The sequence below is a fragment of the Pistacia vera genome, unplaced genomic scaffold (assembly GCF_008641045.1).
Source record: "Pistacia vera cultivar Batoury unplaced genomic scaffold, PisVer_v2 Contig1023, whole genome shotgun sequence".
In the NCBI taxonomy this organism is placed as follows: domain Eukaryota; kingdom Viridiplantae; phylum Streptophyta; class Magnoliopsida; order Sapindales; family Anacardiaceae; genus Pistacia; species Pistacia vera.
The window spans coordinates 118,496-130,981 of record NW_022195054.1 but is presented as its reverse complement, the minus strand read 5'-3'; the positions used below and the strand labels follow the sequence as shown (position 1 = coordinate 130,981).

Sequence of the window (12,486 nt, the reverse complement as noted above, 5' to 3'; positions counted from 1 at the left end):
AACAAATTATATTGTACAAAACTTTAAGTGATGAAAATATTGAAGCCTTGGGAAGAGGTAACTAATGAATCAAGTTGCCATGATCTTATAAGCCTTCTGAGTCAAATGAACGCATCCTCAAGCTTATGCCTTCACAGGGATTGCCACAAACTAGAGCATCAGGATATCCACAAATTCTTGTTAGACTAAAATCATATTCACCTCTAACTCCGCAACAAGCTTTCTACACTGATTTACCATCAAAATTTCGTGAATTCTTATTAATTTTTATTTGTAGTTAATGATATAGTAATTAAGAGATGTCTAAGAAATTAATTAACTGACCAAACAAAGAGCATGGCAAAGAATCCACAAGAATGCATTGTAATAATTGTCATATACTATGGTGACATTACAGTATTGTAGTTTAAGTTGTTGAATGGCTTGTTGAAGGCGCTCATTGTGATACATTGAAAAGTTGTTCAAGCTCTTTAGGCATAAGCTGTAGAATCATTGGTTTGGCGTCCAGCTAGATAGACCGCGAAGCAGCCTGTTGGAAAGTTCCCTGGAACAATTAGTCAACGAGCTCTATATTCCATAATTCTCTGCAACTGAACCAGTTAAAACAATCAGTATTGAGAAATACTATTTGAAGTTGTAACACAAACATTTGAAAAGGAGAGTAAAACTACCACTAGAATGAATTCCAGTGATAAAATTTTATCGATACAAGATATTAGAACAAAAAAACTTACAGTAGCAGCATCTATTATGGCTTGGAGGACATCTAGTACCATGGCCTTGACCTCCTCGAAGGTTTTGCATTGAAATCGTGCATAATTGTTGTCTGTTCCTCCAATCTCCCCAACCATGAACAGAGACTTTTTATGTTTCTCAAAACAATCTATCAAAAAATGTTTAACAAACATGTAATGTATATGATTAATCAACAGTTCATCTATATAAAATTTAATGTGTGATTATTTAAATGATCCTGGCACTGACCTTTATCATTGTGACAACTTTCATTGAAATAGGTGGACGTCCAGTCAAGTTTTGTCCGGAGAGAAGAATTGGTTAGTGGGGCTAAAATCCTTTCCTCTGCATGACAAGTTTTAATTAATGGCCAAAAATTTAGGAATTTGGTATATTTATCCGTACACTGAATTTGCGTGAGGAAGCAATTCCACTCTTCTATATGAACAAAAATTACATAATTTCATGGAGAGATTAGTTTAATTTAGGTTTAGAAACAAGTTCTACTTTTGTTTGTTTATTTGTTTTACAAACGAATGATAGGGCAACATGTCATTAAAAAGGCTTTATAATGATGCAGAAAATGGCGTATTTCTTTTTGCACTATACTACAACATTATGTATTTCTAGTCATAGCGTTCATTATAGCTAAAAGTATGAATTTGCATAACTAAATGGTTTAGCTACAAATACAATGTTTTTTTTAGCTTATCGTAGCTAGAAGTGGAGCAGCTAAAAGTTAGCCATGTAACTTTTTGCTTACGTAGCTAACACTTTATATTTTTTGCTATGAATGAGATTAATATGTAACTAAAAACTTAAATGTTTTTGTCATAACAATAATAAGCTTGTAGAAAAAGTTTTGCCTTTGTAGCCACGGAAAATAGTTTGTATAGCTATGTTTGCATTTTAGCTACACAAATATAAATTTATAACTAAATCTTAAAAATTCCTGCTACAAAAATAATATCTATAGTAAATATATTAACCTTTTGGCTATGTGACCACTAAAATCGTAACTAAATAAAAAGATCATTTGTCACATATATAATGAATTCGTAGCTAAATATTAATTTTTTTGCTACAGACATATATAAGTCATAATATATATGGAAAAATATTGCTATGGACATGTGTTAATAGCTAAATATTGAAATTACTTGCTATGAATACTTTTGATTTGTAGCTAAAGTTTATAATTATTTGCAATGGAACAAATAATTTATATCAAGAATTCATAATTTATTGCTTCAATTAAAATTAATAATAACAAATATTGCTATAATTAACAAATTTAATAATAATTTCAAAATTATAGCAATATTTTTATATTAAATAGATGATATGACGCCATAAGAAAAATTCTAATATAAAAAATAAAACATTAATAAAATCATTTTCAACCAAATAATTGTTTACTCGTAAAATAATTTATCCTAGTAATTTAAAATGTTATCAACTAATTTTTTTTTTTTTTTTTTTTTTTTAACAAAATATGAATGTTTTATTGTCATTACTACCACTTGAACAACCCTCTACTCTTAAGCTCATTCCAACGCTGCCCTTTCTTGGAAGGTTCTAATAAGACGTTTTCAAGAATCTCAATAGGTGATGATGAGAGTCTACTATAAAGCAGTAGTTCATGAACAACTTCCTTGGGTTCCATGGTGTATTTTTTGTCCAGTGAAGACATCTTTGCCTTGAGCTCTTCTTCAATCTTGCTGTTACTCAAGTGTGTGACTGTGTGTATGCCCTGAGAGAGTAATAAGATAAATGTACTTCCTACCAATACAAACTGGAATAAGTATTTAGTACTTGTCTGCCCAAACCAAGCATTTTGCGGCGTCATTTTAATTTACCTACAAAAAGGTAATATTAATTAATAATAAAAATGAATATTCAGTTTGACTATTTGGCTGAGTGCAGAGAATAAAAGTGGAATGCAAATTGCATGATAATTATGTTTAATGATAGATAATCTAAGACTAACAAAAAGCCATACTTCTTGCAAAGCTTCACAAGTTCAACCATTGGTGCAATGTCTCCATCCATACTAAACAAGCTGTAGAAAGAAGAGAATTAAGTACATCATCAGAAAATATGCCAAAAGTTAAAAATCAAGATTTTCAGCAGTAAAAACATTAAAAAAAAAATAAATAACACAACATATAAACAAGGTAAGACCGGCAATTGGTCAAACATATGGTATATTACCAAAACACCTAGCAAATATTTCCAAAAGACTAACTGTCAACCACAGAGTAGTAAGGTTTCATAGACAAGATGCAAAATATCCAAGGTATAACACATTCATAAATGGAGTTATTTTAATTCAACTCATGCTTAAACCTTGTGGCTGCTTGAGGCTTACACCTTAATATTTTGGAGATCCAAATGTTCATCTTACACTTTTCTGTAAGATCACTAAATAAGCTAAAGTCCAATATACCATCCAAGTTTCCTTTAGCTCTCCCTCAAAATGGTCCTACAAATATCTAACACATATTTTTAAGCAATCTAGTAGTTGGATTAAATGGGTTACCCTTTGAAATTAATTATGTATGTCCCAACAATAAATCTTGTTGCTTATTAGTTGCCTAGTATATGGAGAAAAAGTAGAAGTAAAGGAAAAAAAAAAAAAAATGACATCCTAGAACGAGCATCAGACTCTAAATATTTGTGATAACTATATCTATTTCTTAAGTTATCTAACCAAAGGGAAGACAAAAGCTATAGTGTTAAAGGAAGGAATTAAGAAAAGATGACAACTTGTTAGTCACAACAACTTTTTTCATCATTGTGCAACTTGATTTGTCATAACACAAATCCATTACAGTGACAAGAACAATGGAAATAACAGATGGAACAAAAACTAATATATGGAATACTTTAAGAGAGAAGTGAAATGCTTACAACAATGCCTTGAGATGGGACATGTCATAGTGTTTATAGTTAAAAGGTTCTGCACTTTTTTGTTCTCCCAGCAAGACGAATACCATCAATTATAGACGCATGGTTTAGTGCATAAGAAAATATGGCAATTTTTTCATTTTTCAAAGGTTTATCACTAGCAGCCAGGAGTGAGGCAATGCTTCCAATTGCTACCATCACAGCCATATTGGTTGCAAATCCTATAGGACAAAGAAGACAATCCTAGAGCATAAATTAGGACAAGAATGCATCAGTTTTCAGATTATTGTAGTAAACATCTTAGCGGCCAAATGAAAACTAATATCAAAGATTGAAATCATAATTAACAAAATTAATCAGAATTAGAAAATAAAAGAGAGAGACATAAGAAATATGAATGTACGAATGAAGTGGGGTAGGGAAAGGAAAAGAAGAAGGCCGGAATTTCCCCCGAGGAGGTCGTTGATGGGAGAGTAAAGAACGGTGGCGGAGGAGACCAAAGTGGTGAACACCCCTTGAGAATACCACATCAAGGTGACAGGATTCGAACCTATGGCCCTCTGTACCCAAAACAGATGCGCTGACCAGACTGCGCTACACCTCGTCTCACCCCCCCCGGAGCATATAGATCCACCCGATCGATGAACACTTTAACCGAACTTGCCCATCCTTTTGGGCACAAGGACGCGAGAACCAATTCGAGTGATCAACCCCTTTTTTACAAAAATCTGCCTCCTGCACTATATGGCTTTTTGGCTTCCTCTTTCACTTGAATTCCTAAGGAGGGAATCGTTGTTTCACAGTCGCTCCTCTACAACTACCTTTCGCCTAACACGATCAAAAATGAAGAGAAAGAAAGATAGGAGGAGGAGACGAAGCAACTCATTTGTCTTGATTGGAACAACTGAAGAAAGAAAGAGAACGGTGGCCCCTTTTGCCCAGGGAACATCGTCGGAGAACAATGTCAGGGATAGAGTGAGAAACTTCCCTTCCGTTGGTTATGCCTTTCCTCGATATGGAATAATGGTTTTTAGGAACGGCAGCAATGGGAAAATTTTTAGGATTTGAATTATAGGGTTAGGAAAAAAATTCTTTTTTTTTGGGAGGTGAGGTGGCACATAAGTGATGTGGTCATTACAATACTTTTTGGTCATTATTTATTTAGCATTATTTTAGGGAATTATAGGGTTAGGAAAAAAATTAATCTAAGAAAGAATATATACTTTTTGGTCATTCCACATAGTGAGATTGAGAGAAAAGTTGAGAGAGTTCTAGAAATCTTGAACTCTTAATTTTTGATTTTTCTTAACTGAACAGTAATCGTTCAATGAATGTTTTATACAGCAAGAAGCAACTGTGTAAACAATTGACATAAAGAAATCCAAAATGACATAGTTTGGAGCTGCTGTCACAATATCAGTAATTACAAAAAGGACCTTCATATTTTGTCCGTTTACATTTTTGGCTATCATTCCCCCTTAAACTGGACTATCCTTGTCTTTTGCTGTCCTTTGCTGTACTTTTCGTGAGGTTCCTATTTGGCTATCATTCCCCCTCAAAAACAGACTATAGGATCTATAGAAGAAACCTTTGTTGTACTTTGTAGTTAAGAGACTACTGAATTGAATTTCCAATATGACAACAAAATGAATTTCCCGCAAAAAAAAAAAAAAAAAAAAAAAAAAATCTGCAAAAGATTAGCTTCAACTCCATGCAAAAGATGAACCTCTAACATACAACTGCAGAGGATGAACTTCCAACAAAAAACTGCAAAAATGAACTTCAACTCTTCGCAAAGTTAAACTTCCAGAAATGGACACTTTAAAGTGTTGAGAGCTAGAACTGAGCCTTTTTAAAATGCACTTCAACACACAATTGAACTTCCAACATGCAATCAGAGTTGAACTTCCAACATGCAATCAGAGTTGAACTTCAAATAGAAAATAAACTTCCAGACCAAAACTGAACCTTTTAAAACACAGAGCTGAGCTCCAAAGTTCAGCAATAGAGTAACACAAAGCTAAGCTCCAAAGTCCAACAACAGAACAGTAGAGCAGCTTCGAGCATCTTAGAGTGAAAACTGTTATTAAAAACTTACTGACTTTTCAAGACATAGCAGCAGGCTGTGGAGTGTCAACAACACAAAGTTTTTGTTTCAATTCTTGAAATTGAGTAATGGAGAGGGGTTTGGTTAAAACATTAGCAATTTCCAGTTGTGAGGGAACATACTGTACATCAACTTTCTTTGCTAAAACTTGGTCTTGGATATAGTGAGTATCAATCTCAATATGCTTTGTTCGAGCATGAAAAACGGGATTAGAAGCTAAGGCACCAGCACTGACATTATCACACCAAATTACTGGACAAGAGTTGAGAGATACACCCAATTCAGAAAACAGACTTTCCAGCTAGGCCAATTCAGTTGCTGTGTATGCTAGTGCTCTATATTCAGCTTCAGTAGATGATAAGGCAACCACTCTTTGCTTTCAGGAGCTCCACTGAATCAAGTTAGGCCCGAGATACACACAATAGCCACTGGTGGACCTCCTGTCATCCAAATTACTTCCCCAGTCAACATCTGCATAACATTCAAGATGAAGAGAAGCTGCTGCTCTGAACTGAAGACCATGAGATTGAGTTCCTTTAAGGTATCTTAAAACCCTCTTGCAAGCTTGCCATTGTAACTCAGTAGGAGCTTGAAGGTACTGACTTAGTTTGTTGATTGTAAAGCTAATGTCAGGCCTTGTTAAAGTTAAGTATTGAAAAGCTCCAATAGTACTTCTATACAAACTGGGGTCTTTAAACAGCTCACTATCTAGGACTGAAAGTTTTGTACCAACAGTCATAGGAGTAGGGCAGGAATATGCATCTTGCATCTTGGTTTTTACAAGCAGATCAGTAACATATCTGGTCTGCGTCAAGTGAATTTCTTCATGTGTTCTAGTAGCCTCCAAGCCAAGAAAATAGGTAACTGAACCAAGAGTCTTCAAAGCAAACTGATTGTTTAAGGTTTCAACAAGCTGTAAGATGTAAGGAGTGCTGGAACTAGTAATAAGAATGTCATCTACATAAATGAGGACATAGAGAACTTGAGCATTATCCTTAAGAATGAATAAACTGGAATCTAAAACTGAATTCTTAAAACCTTTGTCCAGCAGTGCATGTTTGAGTTTATCAAACCATGCCCTAGGTGCTTGTTTTAGGTCATAAAGAGCCTTGTTTAGTTTGCACACATATGAAGAAAGATGAGGAAATTTGAACCCTTCAAGCTGTCTCATATAAACAGTTTCATTCAATTAGCCATTAAGAAAAGCATTATTTATTTCGACTTGTTGAATGTCCCATCTAGAGGAAACAACAAGTGTAAGGATGATTCTAATAGTACTAGGCTTAATGACCGGGCTAAAGGTTTCAAAATAATCCAACCCAGGTGTTTGTTGGAAACCTTTAGCAACTAGCCTAGCCTTATACTTGGAAAGTGATCCATCAACATTAAATTTTGTCTTGAAAACCCATTTGTTGCCAACTATATTCATATCGACAGTCTTAGGAACAAGACTCCAAGTTTCATTTTTCATTAGAGCATTAAACTCAACTTGCATAGCCTCCTTCCATTCATTACTAGCAAGGGCTTTACTTACTATTGAGGGTTCAGGTTGGACAGTGATTGTGGATAAAGTAAGGGCAGTGGAAGGTTGTGTAGAGGCTAAGGTTGGACAGTAGTGATGGTGGACCAAGTGAGGGCAGTAGAAGGTTGTGTAGAGGCTTTAGACCTAGTGATCATTGGGTGTGTATTAGCAGTCATGGGTAAAGAAGGTGAAATAAGAGCAGAGAATTGTGATGGAGTTAAATCTACTACAAGAGAGCAACCAGGAGGCTGAGAAGATTGCTGTAAATGAGACTGATTAGTAGTTAAAGATAGTGACTCACTAGTAGGACAATTGTTCTTAAAACAGGTGAAGTCAATCTCAAGAGGGCAGGTGGATGGAGATGTGTTTAGTGTAGTGGAGGTTGAATCTGTAACAATTATATTAGAAGAAGTAAAACCTAAGGTAGTGGAGATATCTATAGGAACAAAAGTATGATGTGATGAGGATAAAGGAAAAACAGAATTAATGTTAGATGCAAGGAATATTAGAAGGAAATTTAAGTGCTGAGATTGAAGTAGGAACTGACTAACCAACTGTTTAAGTGGGACGTGGATCAAAGCTAGCCACTGCAAGAGGGACTTTGCCACTTATATTAGGTGTGAACTGAATAGAAATAAAAGGGAAACTAAGAGTAGGAGAGGTAGTGTCTGGTGAATTAAGTGAGGCAACAGTAGAGTGAGAGGGCTTTGATAGAGACTGATCAGACTTAGTGGCAAAAGGAAACTCTTTTTCATTAAATTGAACATTATGAGTGATAAAAATTTTGGCTTCAGAAGTTAAACACTTATAGCCTTTATGGACTAAGCTATACCCAACAAAAGTGCATTTAGATAAATGAAAAATGAGTTTATATTTGTTAAAGTCTACCAGGAAAGGAAAACAAGTGCAACCAAAAGTTTTAAGTTTAGAATATACTGGTGATATGTTGAAAAGCACTTGATAAGGTGAGATGAAGTTTAAAACAAGAGTAGGCATTCTATTAATCAAGAAAACAGTAGTGTCAAATGCAAACCATCATAAATGCAATGGCATAAAAGCATGAGCAAGTAAAGTGAGGCCAGTTTCTGCTATGTGTCTATGTTTACGTTCACTTCTTCTATTTTGCTAGTGAACATGAGCAAAAGAGTGCCTAAATTGAATACCAGCAGTAGTAAGGTATGACAATAGACCCTTATATTCTCCACCTTGGTCAGATTAGAGACATTTAAGCTTACAATTAAATTGTCTCTCAACCAGGTGGTGAAACTTATATAATGAAAACAGAATTGACTTCAGCTTTTGTCCTTAAGGGAAACAACCAAGTAAATCAGCTGTAATCATCAATAAAGTGTACATAGTATTTGAATCCTTCTAAGGAGGTTAGTGGGGCTGGTACCCAAACATCAATATGAACCAATTCAAGAGGTTGTGTGGCTCTAGATTGAGACAAGGGAAAGTGATTTCTATGCAACTTGCCTAATTTGCAGGCATCATAGAAAGGCAAAGCAGAAACAGGTCCTAGAGGTTATTTATCCATAGTTGACAAAATATTGTGTAACACATCAAAGTGAGGATGTCCTAACTTATTATGCCAAAGAGACAGCATATGTGTTTTGGTATTATTGACTTGAAAAACAGTAGATGAGCTTTGAGAGATGTTGGTGTTGTCATTAGAGAGTGCTTTGGTGCACAGATGTGATGAGATATGAGAAATGTCAGTATCATAATGGTGCAATACAATATTAGAGAAATCATCACCATGATTATGCAAAATAGTAGGAGAAATTGAAGAGGTAAAATCATCCAAAATAGCCAAGTTTCGTGTTTTATTAACTGGAAGAGAATTACAAGTATTCAGAATAGTATTACAATCATTTGAGTGGAACTCGGGACTTGCCAACTTATTTCTATTATGACAAGGGTAACTCATTTCTTTATCAGTACAATTATTATGACTAGATGACTAGAATGACTAACTGAAGTAGTGAAAGACTGAGGAAGAAAAGGACCAAAGTTGTCTAACATAGTAGGTGAATGAGATGAAAGAAGCTTAGATGGAATATGTAATTGATATAAGCCAGCTTTAAGTCCTCCTTACAGTAGTATTGCCCTAGTAGCCTTGTCCTTAACAACACAACAATCCAAGTCAAATTCCACAGCAACATGGTTATCTTTAGTAAACTTAGATATGCTAAGCAGATTTTTAGTGATCCTAGGAGCACACAACACATTTTTTAGATGTAAACACTTAGAATGCAAAGTATTTGGTAGGAAAGTAGAACCAATATAGGTAATATGTAAGGACTCACCGCTGCCAACTTGTAGCTGCTCAACTCCATCATAATTTCTGCTGATAGTCAACTAATTATGATCAGAGGTTACATGGTCAGTTGCTCCAGAATTCATGTACCAGGTTGGATCAACAAGAGCATTTGAAGTGAGTGTTACATGTGCACCAGAGGGTTGACTCAGGGATGGAACATGGTTGGACACAAAGTAAGCTTGGTTTGGTGTATGAGGTAGATTTTGGAGCTGTTGACTAGGAACATGAAACCCTTGCTGGGAACAAGTGAAAGGAGACCTTTTTTGTGAGTCATCATAATGTTGTTGATAATGAAGATCAGTAGTGTTAGTTGGTTGGGTCTGTGATCCATAAGAGTTATATCCAGGTTGTGATTGTGTACCATAGGAGGTGGTAGTGGAAATAAGGGGTTGTTGTTGAACAAAATGAGATTGCTGTGAAGTCGAACGATTGTTGTAGCCAGGATTAACAGGGTTGGACATGCCAAACTGTGGTGGAGTGTCATTGTAAGTAGAGTTGTAACAGTGGTAGCATTGTATTGTTGTATGGCCAACCTTATTACAAACTTGGAAAATTGGCCTCCCTCGACTATTTGATCTTCCTTTGCCTCTACCACCAGAGTTATTAAATCCTAAAGGTCTAAAAGAGTAAGGAACAAACTAACCATATAAAGGAGCAATATCCGATGATTAGACTTAAGTACCCTGATAAATGGGTGAACTAGCATGCATAGGATAAAACTGAGTTCCCAGCAAAGAGGCAGGCAAAGGAAGTCACATATTAGCCAATGCAACAGGTGTTGTAGACATCTTATTTGTGGTAGTCAAGGTAGATTGACTTTGTGAGTTATTGAAAGAGGCTATGTTAACTAAGCTACCGTGAAAATCTATGGAATTAAATTTTTCAAGTCTCAGTTCATATTTCTGAAGTAGAAACTAAGCTTCCTGTAAGGTAATAGAATCAAATTTGGATTCGATTCTGGAGGTTAGGTTGACAACCATAGCATCAAACTCTGGGCCTAATCCATCCAACATATACTGAAGAAGCTCTTCATCAGTGATTACTTGACCACTTGTAGACAAATTTTCAGCAATTCGTTTCATCTTTTTAACAAATTCACTGACACTAAGATTTCATTTTTGAGTTGATTGAAGCAAATTCTTTAAATGTAAGGCTCTAGCTTTGGAATCAATTAAAAACTCATTCTCAAGTGTAAACCAAACTTCAGTAGAGAATTGGTATTTTGACACAGTAGAAAACATACTTTCAGAGATTGAAGCCAAAAGCCAAGTGACAAGTAATTTGTTAGTTCGTTTCCAAGCTACATAAGCTGGATTTATTGTTTCTTTAGCTAGGCTTTCAATCGATGTACTGTCACTTAGTTCAATTGAACATTTAGGATCAGTAAGGATAAAAGGAGGAGGACATGGAATTGAACCTGTTAAATGTACTTCAAGCTCATGTGTTCCTGCTGCAAAGAGAACTTGAGATCGCCAAAACCTATAATTGTCTGTATAGCTATCTCTTGTTAATGTGGGGCTAACAACTTGTAGATTTGACAGAAACACTAAGAACTGAGAGTGAGCTGAGCTATGAAGCATCTTTTCCATGTTTTTGGTTTGATTATCTGGAGGAATCGTAGCCATTGACGCTTGTCGTCGGCTCTGATACCAAGTGAGATTGAGAGAAAAGTTGAGAGAGTTCTGGAAATCTTGAACTCTTAATTTCTGATTTTTCTTAACTGAACAGTAATCATTCAATGAATGTTTTATACAGCAAGAAGCAACTGTGTAAACAGTTGACATAAAGAAATCCAAAACGACATAGTTTGGAGCTGCTGTCACAATATCAGTAATTACAAAAAGGACCTTCCTATTTTGTCCTTTTACATTTTTGGCTATCACACATATAATGCTAATATGAAAATCTAATTTACCAAACACAAATACAGTATATAGCTTTTGAAACTTACGAAAATTTCAAAAAATAAATTTACCAAACACATTTATGATTATTTTTAAAGTTTAGTATAAACTAATTAAACTTATAGTTACAATAATCCCAAACTAGCCCTTAAAATGATATATTTTACTCATTAAAATATATGTATAATCATAAAATATATTTTGATATATATTAATAAATATTACAAAATATGCTAAAATAATTTATCTTAATTAAAATTTATTAAATCAAATAGTTAAAAAAAAAATCAGTAGAAAAACTATTAGAATTCGACAATAAACTGTTAGAATTCGACAATAAGCTATCAAAATCAAGCAATTGCTGCCAAGACATGTCGGTGTTGTAGCTAGTCCTATAAGGACCAACATGAGCTGATATGTTAAGAGTCTGGTGGTTTCACCGGATTTTGACAAGTCATTTGGCCACAAAAGGCGATCGAATGTTTTGCAGCTTTTTGTGGCCAAATAGCTTGTTGTAATCCTTTTATAAATCAGATTATTTCATAATCATCTTCAAACTTGATTAGTTTTAAAAGTTGTTGACTAAATACTTTTATTGTTGTAGCTTAAAACTTAATTGATTATTTTTAAGCTACAACAATCTCTAACACACTCTTACTTTTCTCAACTTAATTACAATTTTATCATCTTTAAAAATTGCTAAAATAGATATAATTTTTTTATATATAATTTGTAGCTAAATATTATAATTATTTGCAATGGAACAAATAATTTATATCAAGAATTTATAATTTGTTGCTTTGAGTAAAATTAAGTGTAATAGATATTGCTATAATTAACAAATTTAATAATAATTACAAATTTAAAGCAATATTTTTATATTAAATAGATAAAATGACGTCATAAGAAAAAATCTAATATAAAAAATAAAACATTAATAAAGTCATTTTCAACCAAATAATTGTTTACTCATAAAATCCTTCAT

The 12,486-nt window shown here is 34.2% G+C and overlaps 1 pseudogene; it reads right to left on the bottom strand.

The window, feature by feature from the left end:
• Positions 1-69: 69 nt before the first annotated feature.
• LOC116122547 lies at positions 70-3,852 on the bottom strand (annotated as a pseudogene).
• Between the last annotated feature and the right edge of the window lie 8,634 nt (positions 3,853-12,486).